Source organism: Ambystoma mexicanum, chromosome 9 (genome assembly GCF_040938575.1).
Source record: "Ambystoma mexicanum isolate Mex_15411 chromosome 9, UKY_AmexF1_1, whole genome shotgun sequence".
NCBI lineage: Eukaryota > Metazoa > Chordata > Amphibia > Caudata > Ambystomatidae > Ambystoma > Ambystoma mexicanum.
In genome coordinates, this window is record NC_090931.1 from 40,112,236 (window position 1) to 40,132,127 (window position 19,892).

Here is a 19,892-nt window from a genome sequence, read left to right on the forward strand (position 1 = left end):
GCGATGGGTATCTAACATTGATTAATCCATCCATAACGAGAATTAAATGCTGACCGTCTGCGGGTCTGCTAACTTTAATAAATGCAGAAGCCAACATGGAGATCATAGAGATCCATAATCTAAACCCTTTCACCCAAGTTGCCATATTAAAAGAAAAATCTAAAAATGATAAAACCTGAGAACTCGGAAATGAAAGGAGGCATGGAAGTTCCTTTGCATGTGGAACTTATACTGGAACACCATGGCCATTAATGATATCCTATTTATCGACACGCATTTCAAGCATTGATGAAAAACAAAATAAATGCAAATCGATGTATCACATAGTCTGTGGTGATCTGAATATGTATCTCTTGTATGCTAATGGAGTCAAAATCCCAGATGGCAAACTTCTATCGAAAGTGCAAACATGAATAAAAGAGCTTGCAAAGAGTTATATAGAACTAATAAATGGAACGATGAAATATGACGTTCCACCGAGGCCAACTTGTAGAAGGGGGACAAGTAGTTGCAGATCTAGATTATATCTTCACCTCAACCACATGTTCTGAGAAAATTAGAAGAATAAAAATGGTTCCATCAACAACGAGTGACCATCGGGTAATAACTGTGACATGGAAGACTAAACAAGAACAAGCAATAAGACAAACGACGATAAGAATGGAGATAAATAATGGCGCTAATAGATTGCGAATAACAAACCCACAAATCAAAGGTCTAAAAGAAACATTTTTGAATGCGACGAAACAGGACATAGAAAAAATAGACTATGTGTGAATGCTTATTCCATTTAGATCCTAGCAAGGACCTAAAAGATGAGAAAAGTCCAAACATGCTCAGGCCTACAACAAGCAAATTGCCATGAGTAAAACACTTTTATGAGCAAATATTAAAGCCATTCAACACATGAACACAGAAGAACGTTTGATACATTCAAAAGCATACAAACAACAATACAGGAACTGGATAAAAAAAACACCAGGGGAATGTATGTGCAAAATGATGCAGAAAGTATGTTGCAAGCAATGGCAAAAAGAAACACCCAAGAACTATGGAATCTGCTCAATGAAGATGGTTCACAGAAAGATTTCGTGATTTCAGATATACCTGAAACAGAATGGGTGAAATACTTTGCTGCCCTGCATGCAAAAAGAGCTGAAACACAAGAGGACCTGGAAATTAAATTCATGACCTAATGGAACATCACCTTGGACTATAATAAAATACTGAAGCACATTAAACATCTTAATACATCGAGAGCCCCTGGCCCGGATGGACTTACTAATGAAATATTGAAAAGGAAATCGGAAGTCTGGATGGAACTGTGCATGCAGTTGTTCAACATCATCGTAAATCATAAACAAATACTGACGACATGGAAATCACCGACCCTCATACGTGTATTTAAACAAGGTGACAGAAAACTGCTGTGTAACTATCGCCCAATAGCCTTATTAGACCCACTGAGAAAGGTCTTTGCATCTATGCTCCTACAAAGACTAACTGAATGGGCAATAGCGAACGGGAGATGAAATCCCAGGCACACTGGCTTCATTAAGGGAGTGAGCACCAACATTAATTTAATACTCCTAAATTTAATAAAACTGGAATCCTTGAGGAAGAAAATACCTACCCATGCAGCATTTATAGATCTACAACTTTGCTCTTATAGGTAAATCACTGCTAATTATGGGAAAAACTCTCCAGATGGAATTGCCCAACAAACATCTTAGAATCAATCAAAAAGCTCTACGCGGACACGTCGATTAGAGTCAGACTCCCTCAGACTGGCGTTATGTCAACTGTGATTCCTACGTGGAATGGACTAAAGCAGGGCTGCCTGCTTGCAGCAACCCTGTTCAATCTATATACATTAGATCTAGCATATTCTCAAAACGTAATAACTGCAAACCCCCATTCTTGAATGGACCAACCATACCGTATATGATGTATGCCGACGATCTTGTTATTATTGACAAAAATCTAGTGGGATTGCAAAATAACCTCAATAGCATAGAAGCTTACACAGTGGCAAATGAATTGAACATCAATATAAAGAAGTCACAAGTGATGACACTTGCAAATACAGCGAGACAAAAGGGATAAGCCACTTCAGTATAATTATAAGAGGAAAATAAAATAGAATTGGCCAACACGATCAAATACCTTGGAATATGGCTAAACCAGACTGAGACACAAAAGGAATGGACCCATCCTCTGAAAAACAAATCAATTTCGCTAACCTGACAAGGACTCATGATCCATAAGAAATAATGAAAATGTTCTATGAGACCTATAATTACATTCTATCGTCATTCTAACTTATGGCAGTGAAGCCATGTTGAACATTTCGCGACTAACATGGACACAAGTAGAAGGGATATTTTGGCGGAAGGTGCTGGCGTTACCAAAATCATATCTGATACATCAAATCCATTTTGAATTGGCCATCCAATCGTTAGAATCCATGGTAACATGGAAATATTTAGACTTATATAGAAAGACCATCGTAGAAGAGGAAATACCATCAATTAATACACTACGAACAAAGCCCAATAGAGTAAATGATGGAGTCCTGAATATATGGAAAGAAGCATGTAAGCAGATGTTAATTAAACTGGATTTGAATGTGAATACACTGATTAACCGTCAGCTAGAAGTGAAAAAGAGAATACAATAGAACGACTGGATCAACACAATAGACAAGAACGCTCAATACCAACTTGCTCTAAACTGTCATTTAGAAAATAGAGCATTAAAACAGTTACCACAATATCCAACCCGTTTCCCAACAATACCCATCAGAGACACATTTTTACGAATGTGACTCAACCTGCTTCCAATGTGAGAAGCCCTAGCAAAATACAGACAAATACATCCAGAAGAGAACTATTGCCGATTCTGTGAAAGATTGGAACAAACTGAATCAATATACCATATTATCATGGAACGTACAGTTTTGGCCAACAAAAGACAACTATTCACTGCAATGCTTCCATCGAACGTGATCCCACGGGACATCAATGAACGATGGGCAGAGATCCTGCTAGGAACTAATAAAGCACATATCTGCAGAGTAATACTGTTTTGGAATAATGTAAAAGAATTTACAACATAAAGGAGGCGATAACAAAGTGTTAAAGACCATGGACTAGAATAGCATAGACCCATGGAAAGGAAGAGCTTGACAAAAGGCTACATATACACCATGGACATACATTTAGATGAATGACAGAAGAAGAAATGTAAATTTTGCATGTAGGTGTATTGAAGTGATGAATAATGGAAAGTTTGGAAACAAATAATATCTTTTTAACGAAAAAAAGAATTCTACTGCTTAGCTCTTGCAGATGTTTTCTTCTTTCCTTAATCTAAGAGAAATATGTCTTACATACAGGGTTTATCCTTTTAACACCCCTTGTGCCTTGCAGTTATTCCTTGCAGTAGTATCCTTGATCCCAGGCCAATAGACTCCTCTTTATTCCTCAAACAAAAGCTGTTCTTCCAGTGTCTCCTGACTCTGCCGCCCTGGTCTGTCTCTGAGGTAGCTTGATTGGTTTCAACATGAGTCTAACATCCATCTTTCCATCATGGCGGCCCCCTAATGTGCCCCAGCCACATTAGGTTTTCTTTTGCAGCAGGTCTCTATATGTCTCATCTACCTTGCATTTCTGATTTGTTCATATTTGATTACATGTTTCTCTTGTTACTTCAGTTACATCTTTATTCTTTAAGTATTTGCATATCGTTTCAGTACATCTCAGTGGGCCTCATTCCGAGTTTGGAGATAGCCATGGTGCTGTTAGTACCATGGCTACCTCCAATACCAATACCGACTCCGACCTGGTTCAATGGGGACTTACCGGTCCATTCCGACCTTGGAGGGACGGGTAAATCCCTATTTAAAAAGGCAATCCCCATTCCCATTTGAGCCCCCATAGGGCTCAATGGGGATGATGAGGGAGCTAATAACGGTACTGCAATTTGCGGTACCGTTATTTGCTGCCTGGTCCCTTTGCAGCTCCCAGTAAGGGCGCTTGGAAAACAGAAAAGATCACTAAACAAGAGCAAAGAAAAGAATAGGAGTTTATGGAATAGCAAAACACCTTTGAAATAAAAAGTGACATTTCTTATATCTAATAAGGAATTGATGGACTTGCAGCTACTCTGGAACTTTTTAAAATAGGAACAAGGAACAATGGGCCTCATTACAAGTGTGCCGGTCTGGGAACTACGGTACCGATAAGCTTGCCAGCACCATAGTTCCCGGACCGGCAAAGGGACCTCGGAATAGGGCGCAAAGGGATTACCGGCACCGATGTCCTTAACAGTGCCCAGTATCCCTTTGCACCCACCTCGTAATGAGTCCCAGTATCTTTCCGTCATGACATCACTCTGCTCTCATCAGATTTCACTGGTAGCTCTATGATGTCCAATGGTGTGTGCTGAAATCCTTCCACCCTTTCAGTGTGAGGGTACAAATGATGCGGTTGTCTGATTGCATATTGTCTCTCATACACTCGATGCAGTATTGGGATGATACCTGGTGTCCCACATAGGGATCTTCTCCTGCTGTTCCAGTATGATAGAGGTGAGGGGATGGGAGCTAGGGATGACACATCCACATGCACCTCTACATGCCTCCTCTCTGGTTGAGTCCTCGACCACCTTCTCCTCTTCAATCTTCTTTATCCTCTCTTCATACTGTATTTGTTCGGGATCCATATCTTTGTCACCCCCTCTGGTGACCTGCATTCTTTACATGTTCATCCACACTCCAGGTCACCTGGCAGAAATCCCCAGATGGTGGACAGAATATCCAACATTCTACATATTTCTTGTGATCCTTAGGGTAGTAGAACTTCATTCCTGGGCGTGCCAGAGGACTCTTCTTTATATTCTCACATGTAATTTCCTCATTTTGCATTTTCTCACCAGTTTCAACATCTATATCAATCATTATCTTCATTCCAATAGCTTTCTTGTCTGTCTTCTGACATTGTCCCAAAATGATCCTTATGAGACAGAATCCTAGCAATACCAACACTAGTATTGCTCCAAGTAGTTTGAAAGTATTTGCCAGCCAGGTTGAAATCCACGAAATCAGAGACGAAAACCAGTCATCTCCTGCTGTCTCATCAAATTCATTCGTCATCTTCATATGCAGGGTTGTCAGCATAGTTATTGCTTCTGTCAAGGTTCTATTGTCCTCGTGATTGGAAGGTAAGAAGGTACAGTAAGAAGGCTCAACCTTGGCTCGACCTTAGCACACACGCCTCCTTCCAATGATGTAATTTAGTCCAGGACATACCAGGGTCATAAGCCTAATGGCTCTCAGTTCTTCTCTGATTGCATTAAATCCTTTTATTGTTGGCATTCACTTCAGTCTTGATTCCTAGAATAAATGTATATGTCATTATCATTGTGTCTTGCTGAATAATGTATGCTCATGTGGTATATCGTTGTAGGCTTCTATTGACTTTAATGAGAAATAGTTCACCCTCTTCAGCTGGTGTAGGTCGAGCAACCTCTTGTTTCTCTGGTGTTTAGTCATTTTTGGAAAGTCATCTATATTGGGGTCACTTTGAGGAATCACTAATGCAGGAACATGTATGATCACAATGTAGAATACCCCTCCCCAATTTCTAGGCAGCTGCATGTAAGCTCGGGATCCACAGGCACAACATCGATCCATCAGCATGGCAGGTCTGAGTTTATGGCCCTTTGGAATGCGCAAATGGTAATGGATGGGATCACCCCAGAATAATTCTGAGTCCAAATAACCGGACCAACTCAAGAAGATGAAAAAGTACTGTTTTATTAACAAGTGTCTAAAACAGGGAGGTTACACCAAACATCAATAGACGTACGTTCAGTCTCTCAATGATCTCCACAAAAAATACAATTCTTATACTTAATGTGTCAGAGTGATTTCATACTATGTGGCAATAGTGAAAAACATATCAAGGGTCGGGATTGGTTAAGGGAAATCTCTATATATATATTTATATAGGAGCTAGGACTGTTACTGGTTGTCCGATTTCAGGTGCATAACTTATGCCTACCTCTTAAAATATGTAATTTCATTAGATACACAGTTTTACATTGGTTTTACAATCTATAAGGTCCTTCATTATACAGACAAATACAACCGGTTGGCATTCTTGTGCCATTTCTGAAACATTCGGTTCATTTAGCAGCATGTAAGCCCAGACCCAGGTGCAGGGAGATAAGGCATTAAGCTACCTCACCACCAAATTAGCCTTGCATCTCTCATTACTCATGCTTTCTGCCATGAAATTGTGTTTGTACTTGGCCTTGCAGAGCATTCTCATCTTTGGGAATGCACAGGAGTGAGGGTCCTCACTATTGCATCTGGAACTCCAAGTTCAAGCTCTATTCCCATCCTTGGCTCCCATGACAGGAGACCACAATCTGGTCCATTTTGTAGCTTTTAAATGCTCTAAATGAATTAAAACCTGGCATCCTTTGTGTTCTTTCTTGCACCTTAACATGAGAAGATTCATCCTCCGTACACTCGTTCTTCTTCAGAGTAGATGGCTGACCGCGAATTCTAGGATCTTGACTTCAGGCCAGGCAGCCTCGTCACACAGCTTCATGAGATATTATACTGCGGCGACACAGTTTTCCACTCCCCCTTCAGGGTTCTGGCTTACTTAATTCATGATACCAATGTCCAGTTTCTGTACAATGCCAGCTTCGCCTGCATTCTATTCACTACTCATAGTTGGCTTCTATGTCGACTAGGTCTATCTTGCATTTCAGTGTCTGTAGATTAATTGAACTTTTGTTTTCTGCAGCATTGTGTGCACGTTTAATCTTCTTCTTTTACACTTGAGAGCTCACTTGATTCTTTACTTCATCATTAGTTTCTTCAGGATCCATACATTATCTTCAGTCAATATCTCGAGACGTTGTGCACACTTACTTATGACATCATCAGCCATTTGCTTAGCTCTTTCTCATATTCCTTCAGGGAGTTCCTCCTGCAGGTTGTCGTCACTTCGAGGGTACATTCAATAGGGTTTTCTCAATGGGTATCTTCTTCCAAAGACCTTCTGCAGAATTCGTACAACAGACGGTGTCAGGCAAGGCACGGTTTCATGTCTCCAATAGAGGGGAGACAGGGGAGCGGGATATGCTGCAGATGTATACAGCTGCTCCTCTACAGTTCCTCCGTTCATTCCTGGTACTTCAAGCACCTGCTCACATCCTTTATTTTCTCCAACCCGAACCAGGCCATTGTTCCTGAAGTATGTTGTTGCATTTTTTATGGGTATTATGGTTACTGGTCCTGCTTCATTGTCAACCCATGTTAGTAGCTTAGAATTCTTGGGCCATGACTTTAAACACTTCATTCCCTATTTGCACTACGCTTACTGGCTCTTTCGTCGACAAATGTGCGTGGCAAGATAACATTCCTTCTTTCCATCTTGTACTGGTGGTAACTTGTACATACACCAATAGGTGAGGTCTCTCCTAGCATTCTGTCAGTCCTTATCTTTACACTATGTCTGAAGATTCCATCCTCCTCATTTGAACAACCTTTATTCAGTCTCCCATCTGGGATGGATACATATGTTTTTTGCTTGTCCAACCCATCCCCTTTTCCATATTTTATGTTTTTACATAAGTATCTTCATATGGAAATGTTCTTCTTGATCGCCATCGTAGGGTTGCCCATCTTCCTTCGAATGGACCTCTGGAAGTGCACGCTGCAAGATGACTAAGGTACTTTGCATCATGTGCAGGCATTTCCTTTGCAATAAATGTTCTGGCTGCGTTCATGGCGTAGGGGATGAGCAAACACATGTAGCAGCTTTCATCTGACATTCTCTCTCCCACCTCCTTCATGTGCTGATACCATACGTTATTCTTTAAATGAGCCGAATTGTCAAGATATGTATTTACATCTTCATGATCCTCCTCAGCTTCTCTTTTAAGTCAAACAATTTGTAGAGTAACATCAGGAAAGATGCTGCTCGTGCATTTGTTAGGGATCATAAAAGATTTTCATTGCCCCCCCACTGTATCTGCATTTTTTATTCATTATGTGTCTAAACCCCATAATAATAGGAAAGAACAGGCAAATCATAACACAATCACTATTCCAAAAAAAGAGCATCGATTTCCTTGATGGCAATGCATCTTTTATACTTTGAAACCTTTCCATCTTGTTTTAATTCAATATGTCATTTTCTTTTTTTTCTTTTTATAAATCACACTTTTGTATCAAAAACTGTAAAATGATTGTCACAATGAATCTGAAAATAATGATTGTTTTTAGGATTGCCAAGAAATGTTACAATGTTCACATGTTGTTTTATTAGAGCTGCGTAAGACTGCAAAATATATGTGAAAACAGCATATACACGAATGGACATAATGTTGTTATGATGGGTAAATAATAGATGCAGTGTGCTCCTTTTCTTTTGGCTCTGGTACATCAACACATTGGACCTCATTACAAGTTCGGCGGTAGCCTTGCCGGTAAAGCTGGCAGGCTGCCGCTGAACTTGCATTTTTTCCCAGCCTCTGGCAATGCGGACATACAGGGCCATTACAACTTGGCGAACTGTGTATGTCCTCATTGCCAGGGGCTGGAATCCATTACTCCCCATTCCAATTTGAGCCCCATAGGGCTCAATGGGAATGGGCAGGTCGGATGCACCGACACCATTCAGAATGGTGCCGGTGCATCCAACATGCTTTGCTCGCGGGTGCTGCTCTGCCCGCCAGTTCCGACCTGGCGGGCCGAAAGGCACCTGCGAGCACAACTCGTAGTTTGCCTGTCCGGGAACTACGGTGCCGGCAAGCTTACCGGTACCGTAGTTCCCAGACCAGCACACTTGTAATGAGGCCCATTGTTCCTTGTTCCTATTTTAAAAAGTTCCAGAGTAGCTGCAAGTACATTAATTCCTTATTAGATTTAAGAAATGTCACTTTTTATTTCAAAGATGTTTTGCTATTCCATAAACTCCTATTAATTTCTTTGCTCTTGTTCGCTGATATTGTCTGCATGTGCAGAACCTCTTCTCTTGCTTCACTCTATTTAGATGCAGGAGGGGTCGAAGTTTCTCCCTAGTATGGTTTGATCTCATGTAGATGTAGCCAGGCTTCTCTTCCTTGTAGCTTGACAGCTGTGGGAGTAACTGCTTCCACCTCGTAAGGTCCCTCAAAATAGGGTTTATTCCGAGTGCAGAAAAATTTGCATATCAGCACCTGGTCCCCTTGATATAAACTAAGTTGTTTTAATGGGCTATCGGGATCTGTTGGCTGGCTTTCTTCTTCAATCCTCTTTGACCCGTCCCTCCGGTTCTTGATCTGTTGAGAAATAAAAGAAACACTAGCGATCACAGTTGCCAGATAATGATGCATCTCATCACCTAATGTCTTTACTACACTGCGGGCATCAGTTTCTAACCTAGTTGGAGGAGCAAGAGGGATTCTCATTCAGAGTTGTCACCATCTCATGAGGTGTTAACTGGTGATCTTGCCCGGCTGATTTTAACAGTGCATACAATGCAAGGGGTAGGCTATGTAACCACCACTTCTTTAAAGTGATCTTAATCATAGCTATCATCTCTTTAAGGAGTCCATTTAAACATTCACAAAACCAATTCACCTGCGGGTGATAGGCAGAAAAGAACTTGTGTTTTATCCCTAATAAAAGAGTGATCTGTTCAAATAGTTAATTTACAAAATGTGGTCCGTTGTCAGACTGCAGGATCTCGCACACACCCCATCTTGGAAACAGCTCTCCACAAGGAACTTAGCAGTGCATGTGACATCGGGGTGCATACATGGACCTGCCTCGATCCATCTAAAAAAAGGACGTACTACGACCAGCATGTACCTATAACCATTGTATATCTTCAGCATATCTATATGTAGATGCTGAAATGGGCCATTGGGTCTAGGGATTGCTCCTCTCAATGTTCGTAAAGTGTGCCATGCAGCACATTTCTGGTACATGGTGAAAACCAATCTTCTGCAATTGTAGCAGTAAGACTCTCTTGAGTTGTACGCACAGGTTAGTGAAGCTACTCCAGTGCCACGCTCAATACTTCTAGAGGCATAACTGGCTTTGCAGTGCTATCCTGTCTGCAGATTGCCTTAGTGGGGATACAGAACACCCCCGTTTTCTCCATAAGTCTTGCTCCTACTGTGAAGCTCGACCTTATATCTCAATTAACTGAACAATAGACAGCATTTTAAAACCCTCCTTTACCAACATACACCATCCTGTCTTATGTTTAACACTTCTTATTTTGAAATCAGAAATATTAGTGAAATTTGCCACCCTTTTGGCTTCTAAGTCTGCGGCTTAGTTTCCACCAGAAATCAGATCTGTTCCTTTAGTATGCACTGTGCATTTCATGACTGTGATAGTGGGATCCCTAATGCCTCAATGAGTTTCTCCAGTAGGGCCGCATGTTGCAATGGAGTGTCCTCTGTGTAGAGGAAGCCCCTCCTTTTCCAGCATGACAAACGTGCGTGTACAGTTGACGTCACACAGGCAGAGTCAGAGTACACCGTCACTTGCCCATACTCATATCTTTGAAGTGGCACTAATTCTGCAACTTGTGTTGAGAAATGCGAAGGCAATATTGTGCTTGTCACTACTACAAATTCCCCTTCATGTTTCAATTTCACTACTGCTTTCCCAGTATGCTTTTTGCCTGTTGTTTGGTCAACTTTTGAAGAACTGTCGATAAAGAGAATTTTCTCCCCTCTGAGAGCATTTTCTCGAACACAGGAAATGTCATCATAGAATTCAGTATACGTTGTGCAGTCATGTACATAATCATCCTCCCCTACTGGTTCTGCTTTGAATGTTGCTAGGTTCACTATTATGCATCTAACAATTTTGATCACAGTATTCGAGATAATTCCCTCATACCCCAATGCTTTTTGTTTAGTCAATGTACTTTTGGGTTTCTCTAAAATAGCAAATAATGAGTGCTCAACAAATAATGTCACTGAACATCCCATTGTAATATTTGAAGCTTTTACAATAGCAAATGCAGCAGCAGTGAAGGGTTGTTCGCAAGGGTGATGTCCTTTCTTAGCTGGACCTAAAATCCCACTATAGTAAACCAATGGTTTATGTCCATGTCTCCTAATGTCCTTTTCTGTCTAAGGACGTTGTCATGACTTCTCCATTTGAATGGGGAAATTAGGTAAAATTCTTCATTGATAATCTGGAATTCCTAACACAGTACTGATTACCCTTTTGAATTCCTCAAATCCTTCAGTCATGTCATCTGCCTATGTTATTTTATTTGTGCATACCTGTGCTTCTTTAAGTCCTTTTAAAAGTGGTCAAATATATATGTGCTGTAATCGTAAACCCAGGCCCTACAATAGTTACATGGGCCTAATAACTGTTGCATTGTCCTCACTCTTTTGGGTCTGAAGTCTTCATAATTGCTTCTGCTCTTTCAGGTGTCACTATTCTCCCTTCTTGAGATTAACTGTCCTATATACAGGACCTCTTCCTGACAATATTGTTGCTTCTCTCCCTTGCCCACTTTGTATTCCTTCTCTGCTAGTATGGTCATGAGTCAAACGGAATCTTCTCTGCCCCTTTCTTCTGTTTCACTGCACACTAAAATGTCACCCACATACTGAATTATTGCACTTTTGAGCTGAATATTACCCAAATCCATCTGAAGGACCCTTTTAAAGATTGAAGGGGACCCACAGTACCCTTGAGGAAAATGAGTATGTTTCAAGCAGATATTGCTATACGAAAATTAGGTCCAACGTGTGAATGCTCATGGGGGGGAATTTAGAAGAACATGTTTCTTAGATCTATAACTGTAAAATATTTGGACTTGGATGGGATATTTCATAATACTGTGGCAGGACTTGGAACTAAAGGAAACTCTGCTTCAACAATATTGTTTAGAGGACAGAGATCCTGAATAAATCTCCAACACACCCCAGTTGATTTCTTCACTGGGTACACAGCCGTGTTACATGGGGACTCAGATGGCACCAATATTCCTTGCTTCATTAAAGCAGAAATGGTCTCGAATAAACCTTCATCTCTTTTCATAGGATATTGTTTTGCTCGTGGAAAATTGCTCCTGGTTTAAGCTTAATTTTAATTACTACTACTCCTTTTAATAGACCCACGTCATATGGACTGGTATTCCATAAATTATTTTGCACTTTCTCTAAACCTTCCTGAAAAAATGACAGTTTCCTTTTTACCGTCGCCATTCTCTGAGGTATTTCTCTATTCTCCACTTTAATCCAATAAGTAAGACTTATGAAAAACACTAATTCATCATCAGAATAATCATCCCTAAAAAGCTCCTTCTCTGTCAAGTCTGTCAGCCTATATCCTTCACTCAGGGCTATCACTGCTCTCCATCCGCTCCCCTCCTCATCTTTTCCATGGACAACCACCCTCTCCTCTCAGACCACTGCTGCTTATAGCTCGAAAGGGATAACCTGTCCTTCTTCATTATTGATAGGTATTTCTGGTCTGAACAAAAACTCTTCAGGTATTCTCAATATTTGACCTACCAACTTGGGTAACCACGATAATAAAACAGTCACTCCATCCAAAAATACTTCTGGATCTAAAGGGACTCCTCGTACTGCCTTCTGGCCTGTAAAGGCTAATATGTACTCTTTCACATTCATGTACTGTATCCCTGGAGTGGAGCACACTATTCCTTTGTCAGTAAAAGATATCAGCATGTTAAGTTTTGTCATCAAGTCACACCCTAATATATTAACTGGTGTCTGCCAAGAATAGAATAATGGCATCAGCATATTGTGTTTTCCTACAGAGATTGGTAATACGTCTGTAAAAGGAACAAAGCTCATCGCCCCAGAGAATTCCTGCGCATTGATGGCATTGCCTGTCATTGGGTATTTTCCCTCATGGACCCAGAAACTAGTTGCTCCAGTGTCTACAAGGAATGAATAATGTCTTGCCTCCTATCGTTACCTTGACCCTTGGTTCTTCTTGGGGGACTGGTGTCACTGATAGTACTGAACACAGGTTGCTCTGTGGACTGTCCTACTGTGAATACAAATTCATCCCTGTACCTGTGATTTCCTCCTACCACGGTCACACTCCCTAATCTAGGTTTGAGTGTTTCCGGTACTCCTGCATTTCTGTTCCATTGTGGTACCATGGCCTGTTGTGTCTGCGCCTGCTGAGTTTGTACCAAATGTGTTTGCATAGGCACTTGCTGTGATTGCCTTTGTGGTGATTGCATTTGTAATGGAGCTTTCTCTGTTTGCTGTGGATGCAGGCACGTGTCTGATTCTGAGAGTGATCTTGGGCATAACAGTTCTGTGGTTCTGTATTATATGGTGGAACACAGCCCACCCCCCCTCTTGGAGCTTACCAATGTTACTGCATACCCCTCTACTTCTACAAATCCTGGCTATGTGTCCTATCCTTCCACAATTCCAACATTGTTGTGACTGTCTGCCATTAAATCCTCCTCCTCCCTCAGGGTTATGAAATCCAGTGCGTCCTCCTCGCCAACATCCATTCCTGCTTCCTCTTGTCCAAAAATGGTTCCCACTCTTATCCATAGTGTAGAGAAGGAGCCAAGTACCCCCACCTCAACCACATCGCCAATATTGCCCATATATGTTGTGAACCAGAGTATGAGACACAAGCAAAACCATTGAACATACAGATACCAAGGAGAATCCTGGAAACAAGGTTCCCATTGAGAAAACCATACTGGCATACGAGACAGTATGATGGCAATTTGAATGAAATCCCATAAGAAACAGGACGAATGAATGGAAGGGAAGAATGGTGACGTAACACATGATGCAAGCTGACATACATAGAAGAGATGCAGAGACAAGAGAATGAAGATATTCTATAAGGCATCAAGAAAGTATCAAAGATAAGTGACATCTTGGGATCAAGATGAAGAAGCTTATGCCACAGAACTGATGAAGATATCAAGTCATTTTACATGTGTACATATGCAAGGAAACGCACACAGATGAAGTATTCATGAGGCTAGCTAAGTAGTGACTAGATTGTGGCATGCAACAATGTATACATATATAGGAGCAAGTAAAGAATGGATGTTTCCACTTTGGATTATAGCAGAGCTGGACTAAAAAAGGAATGCCTCTTTTCCAGTGTGTCACAGTTAAAAACAATTGAAGGAATTAACAGGAGTGAAACTCAGAAAGACGAGGCTGGATGAGCCCCAAGAAGCTAAGGTCGTATTAGGCTGGGGTGAGCAGACGTTGGATACAACTCGTGTGAAAGAATGAAACTCCTGTTCAGAAGACATGGACAAAAACAAGGAAGACGTCAGAGGTCTATTAGAAAATAGTATTTTAAATACACTAGAGCTTGATTTTATGTTCTTCAGTCACATGGAAGGATGAAGTTGGACAAACACGACGACCACACCTACGCATGAGGGCAGAGCGTGCCTTCACTCCCCTGAATTCTCCAGAGAAAAAGAACACTTCCAAGGACAGGTTCAAAGCCTTCATTGTCAGCAGACCACTGAGGTGATGATAGATGATATGCTAATTTGTGGGAAGCTATGGTTAAGACTAGCTCACCAGCACCTGGAAGCACAGCCTGTGTGCTGCTTACATAGCTGGAAATGTAATGACAGAGGTTAGAGTGCCAACCAATTGTAGGGGGGGGCAGCGTGATTAAGGGTCCTATAGTTTGTGTAACCAATGGGACGTTGTGTATTTAGTGACGTTCATTGTGACCTGTTTAAGGGACGGGCTTAGTTGCCCCACCTGATGTGAAGGAGCCTATCACCTTCTTTCACTTTGTTAGACTAGTATGGATCGTATACTTAGATGTTCCTTTAGAACCAATCACAATAGCCACTTGGTTTTTGAAGTTTGTCACGTAGGATGACGTTAGCAAATGCATAGGTTGAGCTCATCAATGATGTTTTTGTGTCTCAAAGAAAGCTTTTTTTCAAGATGCATTGGGTAACTATGCGCTGAGATGTCCGTTAATGTCCGTTGCACTCCCTGTTTTAGATAATGGATATTAAAACAGTTACCTTTTTGCCAACTACCTGAGTCATTTTGATTATTGATGTTTGAGTAACTTCTACATCCCCATTCATCTCCAGGGTATTTCTACCTCGTCTTAAAGGGCTGGAGTCTTCCAGTTCAATAGGATATACTATATTACTTTGCTGTGCTGGTCGCATCACTTATGTTGCCACACTTTCAGCACTTGTCAATACCGCTCCCTCTATAGATAGTTTTGACAATTGTTCCTGAACTAACTTCACTTCTTCCCGCTTCCTACTCTCAGCTTTCTTCTTATCCTGTAACAATCAGCAATGGTGCACAATAGTAAATTGTTTTTCTGGCCATAGCTTTGCTTCCACCCCTACCTGTTTCTTCATCTGCCTTTGCACTGGCTCTGGAAATCCCTGGCATAAAATGTGGTAAAATAATGCCACTGTTTTATCCCATGGTTCGCTCATCTCAATACGCCATCACTCTTGAATATCTTCAATAAAGGCAACAGGATCTTCATCCTCACCCATTTTTCTAGTCATAGTCGCACCCATGTCTGATGTTTAAGGATTTTGTTCCCACCATACATCTGCTCTGCAATTATTAAATGGCACTCCATCGTGTGTCATGTTTTGTGCAGTCACACCCTCATACCTTGCTCGCTACCATATGTCGTACACCCTCTCTCCTAGAATGGCTGCTAGCAAGCCTTTTATATCACCTATGGCTAACATCACTCCTGATGTCATTTTTACTAACTCAAAAATCGATTTTCCCACACCTGAAGTCAAAATAAGTAATTTACATTTCAAATTATCCTTATCCATTTGTGGCCATGGAATATATTGTGTTTGTCCTCCTCCTTTCTCTAATAATCAGAATTGTGAAAACCCTGATCCATAATCATACCCACCTACGCTTCTTGTTTTCCAGGTAGGCCTAATTTCACCCGTTTGTCTCCGTCCCGGTAGTGACCTCAATATACTCACGTAAGGCAGGGATACATACCCTGTACTGCGTGATCGTGCTTGTGGTCGCTCAGTGTATGGCATCGGTTCTGGTGTTTTTTCTTTAGGGTCCTCTAGGTCTGACCATTTTACCCCTTTTTCTGCACATGAATATTTCAAACAACCCCCCTGCCCCCTCTCTTTGCACTTTCTTGTTTTCTTCCCTCTCTTCGTCTGTCATCATTTGTCCCAGCTTTTAGGGCTTTTGTTCCTTTCCCCATCATCAAGATCTAGTCTACTTAAAGAGAATGGGCCTCATTCCGAGTATGGCAGTAAGGGATAGCGGCCACCGGTAACGAGACCGGTGGCGGTGATCCCTTACCGCCATACTCCGAGTTCCCTTTGCGCCCTCGCCCTTAACGCCTGCTTTGAGCAGGTGTTAAAGTCGAGGGCGCAAAGGGACCTCCAAGCCAATAACGGTGACCGTAATGAACGGTCACCGTTATTTGCATCTTCCCCATTCCCATTGAGCCCTATGGGGGCTCATTTGGGAATGGGGAAGAGCCTTGGTGAATGGGGAATTACTGCCCCGCCAACCTTGGAATGGGGCGGTAATTCCGCCATCCACCAAGGTGCTGCCGGTCCGGGTACGGCGTCAACCAAGGCGTTAATAGCGCCATTGGTTAGCGCCATACTCGGAATGAGGCCCAATGTTCTGTGCTCGTCTGTTATGACATCATCTGACCTACCTCCTGTTTGCCTCGATAGAGATCCTTCGACATTCTCTTTGGTCTTACACCCATCTCTATCCCTCATTTGCCTATATAAATCCCCAATCCTTTTCCCTATGTTTTCTGCCTCATTCTTGTCAGCCCATGTTTGTATTCTCTGTTTTTCATGCAGCTCTCTGCGGGGCTGTTGTACCCCCCGCTTCCTCAGATCGTTCTCGCGCTTTAAATAGATAATCTATCTCGTCATCCTTTAGTCTTCTTCTTCTGTTCGTTACATCCCTTCTCCTCATCTCTCTCAAGTCTTCTTCCTCTTGACTACTTTGCAACCTACATACTTTTAATCTTTGTAGTTCTATCTCCTCTCGTTTCTTCTCTTCTAGTCTCTCCTTTTCTTTACTTGCTTCATACCTTCTTCTTTCTTCCTTTCCCTTCCTCTCTTTTTCCTTCTCTTCTTTGTATGTTCTTTCGTATTCTCTTTCTTTATTTTCCCGCTCTTCTCTTTCTTCTCTTTCTCAAACCCCATCAATGCCCTTATCATCTAGCTGAAGTAATATCTATCCTCCCATCCATTCATTCTGTACTTCCGTTACTCTCTTAGCCTTGTCTTTCACTTCCCTTTGTCTCCTTGCTTCTTCCTCTATCGCTATCTGTCTATCCTGCTGTCCTTTCTCTTGTGCCTGTGCTTTTTTATCACACTGTTTACTTTCATCACGCGTTGAGATATATATGCGTGCTTTACTTTTGCTTTCTTCTGCCTTATCCTCACTGTTATAAGTGGGGGAAGCTCCTCATACGTTGGATTAACCTACCCCACCGCTGCTTTCAATTCCTTTAAAGGATAAAATCCCTGCTTCTCAGTGCGCTCTTGTTTTCTGAAGGGGAAAGAGGAGCTGAAGGCCTTACATCCTCCCCTTTATGCTGATTAAGCATCCACTCCTTCTCAAGCGGATCTTCTTTCTCACTTTCTTCAACCATTCTAAAACAGCCAACCTTTTCTGTAACTTCTTCCCCTTACATGTAGCACGCAAATGTGTTGTCATATGTCGCAATACTGTTTTTGACAACACACCCTCTTGAGGCCACATCATTAGTGTTTTATTAGTCATGCCTCTGACCCACTCCGCGTGATGATGCCTCATCTTGGGTGTGTATCTCGGCAGCGTCCTGCATAGGTGTAAAAGAGGAGTGATGAGAAGTCGATCTCGACAGTCAATACTTCACAGATATTTTATTATTTTATTCATTTTGTCAAGTATACCACACTGATAAATTTGAGTTGGCACCATCAATCGCCACTTATGACCGAAAAACCCATTTTTTAACCTCTTTAAAAATCTATGCAATTACATTCTTTGTATTCCTTTGTTTACACTTTCTATCAATTTTTGCTGTCTTGTTGCTTTATTAGTGATGTTTTAAGAATCTCTTCTTTATTTATTTATTATTCTCCTTTGATTATTACCCTCGTGATTGATGTCAATCTCTTAACTATCGTTTTATATCTCCTAGTCTAGACATAATACATGTTTTATACTGACATATTTATAACCATATACACATGTGCACTTTTACAATTTTCTGTGCATGCCTTCCTTTACTATCTCTTAGTAAATGTATCTCATCTCACTTTTTACCCCCTTTTTGGAGTTTGATGTGCACTCTTCTCTTTAGCCTTGCCTCAGGAATCCTTAATACCCCTACGTGGAGTTTTTTTTGTGTGTACCCTTCTGCCACTCTGGGAACCAGGAATCGAGGTATCTATTTCTCTTCTTTCTGAAAAAATCCTGTTACTTCTATACATTTATTTACAATACAGTCCCTCCCCCTATTTTTGCCACTTTCGATGCTCTATTTACATCCGTGGCTCAGCTCGAGTCACTCAGCATCGACTCTTCCACAATTGACCAGTTTGCCTTCAGTCGGTGGGGCACCTGCAGGGACCGGACAGGAATTTCATCAAAGGGGCACCTGCCAACGGATTCTTCTCACACATGTGTTTTGGGCACCGATCTCCACAGAAGCTCCAGTCTTTTGGCTAATGGTGGAATCAATCGAGAGTCAGACAGTCTAGATCGTCTAGATTGAGGCCCATGTCGATTAGACCAGAACCATCTGCACTGCTACCAAAATGCACTCTAGCATCTTGAAGCATCTCATGTGCTAGATGGAATTACCAATAATGAGCTCTGACCCAAAATAACCCGACAGAATATGGCAAAGTGCTACTCTATTGTCAACATAAAATAAAGTAGAGCAATCTGGTGAACAATGAGCTGCAGTCCACACACTCAAACGTGGAAAACTGGTGAACCTATTGAAGGGAGGGATTGATTAAGGGAACATATATAGCTACATATCATGTGCATATTAGTCATTTTATTGGATGACCCTTATCTAGTAGGCATGCCTTGAACAACCTCTAAATATGAATAATACTGATTATAGCGTAATAATGGCAGTGGGTTGGCCTATGGAACTTTGTATGGCATGTTACTACATAAATCCTCTGATTGGTTGGCATATTTTCCCAACCTTGAATTTACGGCTTGTTAGCAGCACGTAAGCAAAATGGAACCCAGGCGCTGAGAGTAACATCAAACTACATCAAACTACTCCCCACTTTCCCAATTAGTCCATTATCTCTCAACTGTCTCTCAATGGTCCAGCCCTAAGCCAAGGCTTCTCCTTTGTAGTTGACCTCGCAGCCTGTTCTCTATTCTGGGGATTTTAAGGGAGTGTAGGTACAATATTATCTTCATCTACAGTTTAATGAATACCCCTTGTTTTTGATTTCTGAATAACACGTGAGGAGAACACAAATTCGTCAATTTTGACCTTCTATTTACTGGTATTTGATTCAATTGTGCTGGGTGTCAAAAGGAAAGCCATCACTGACCTTCATGCCCCCACAATAACGGCGGGATTACGGTCGTTCCTAGGAATGGCAGGATACTGCGCACAATACCTCCAAAATTACGCTACCACCACCAACCCAATTCGGGCTCTCCTAAAGAAGGACACCCCCTTCGACTGGGACTCACAGTGCCAGACAGCCTTCCAGACCATCAAAGAAAGCCTCGCCAACCATCGTCAACTAGCGTACTTCCAACCAGAATGGAACACCATCATCACAGTTGACGCCAGCCCGGTTGGCCTCGATGCCCTTCTGGCCCAAACCAGCCCC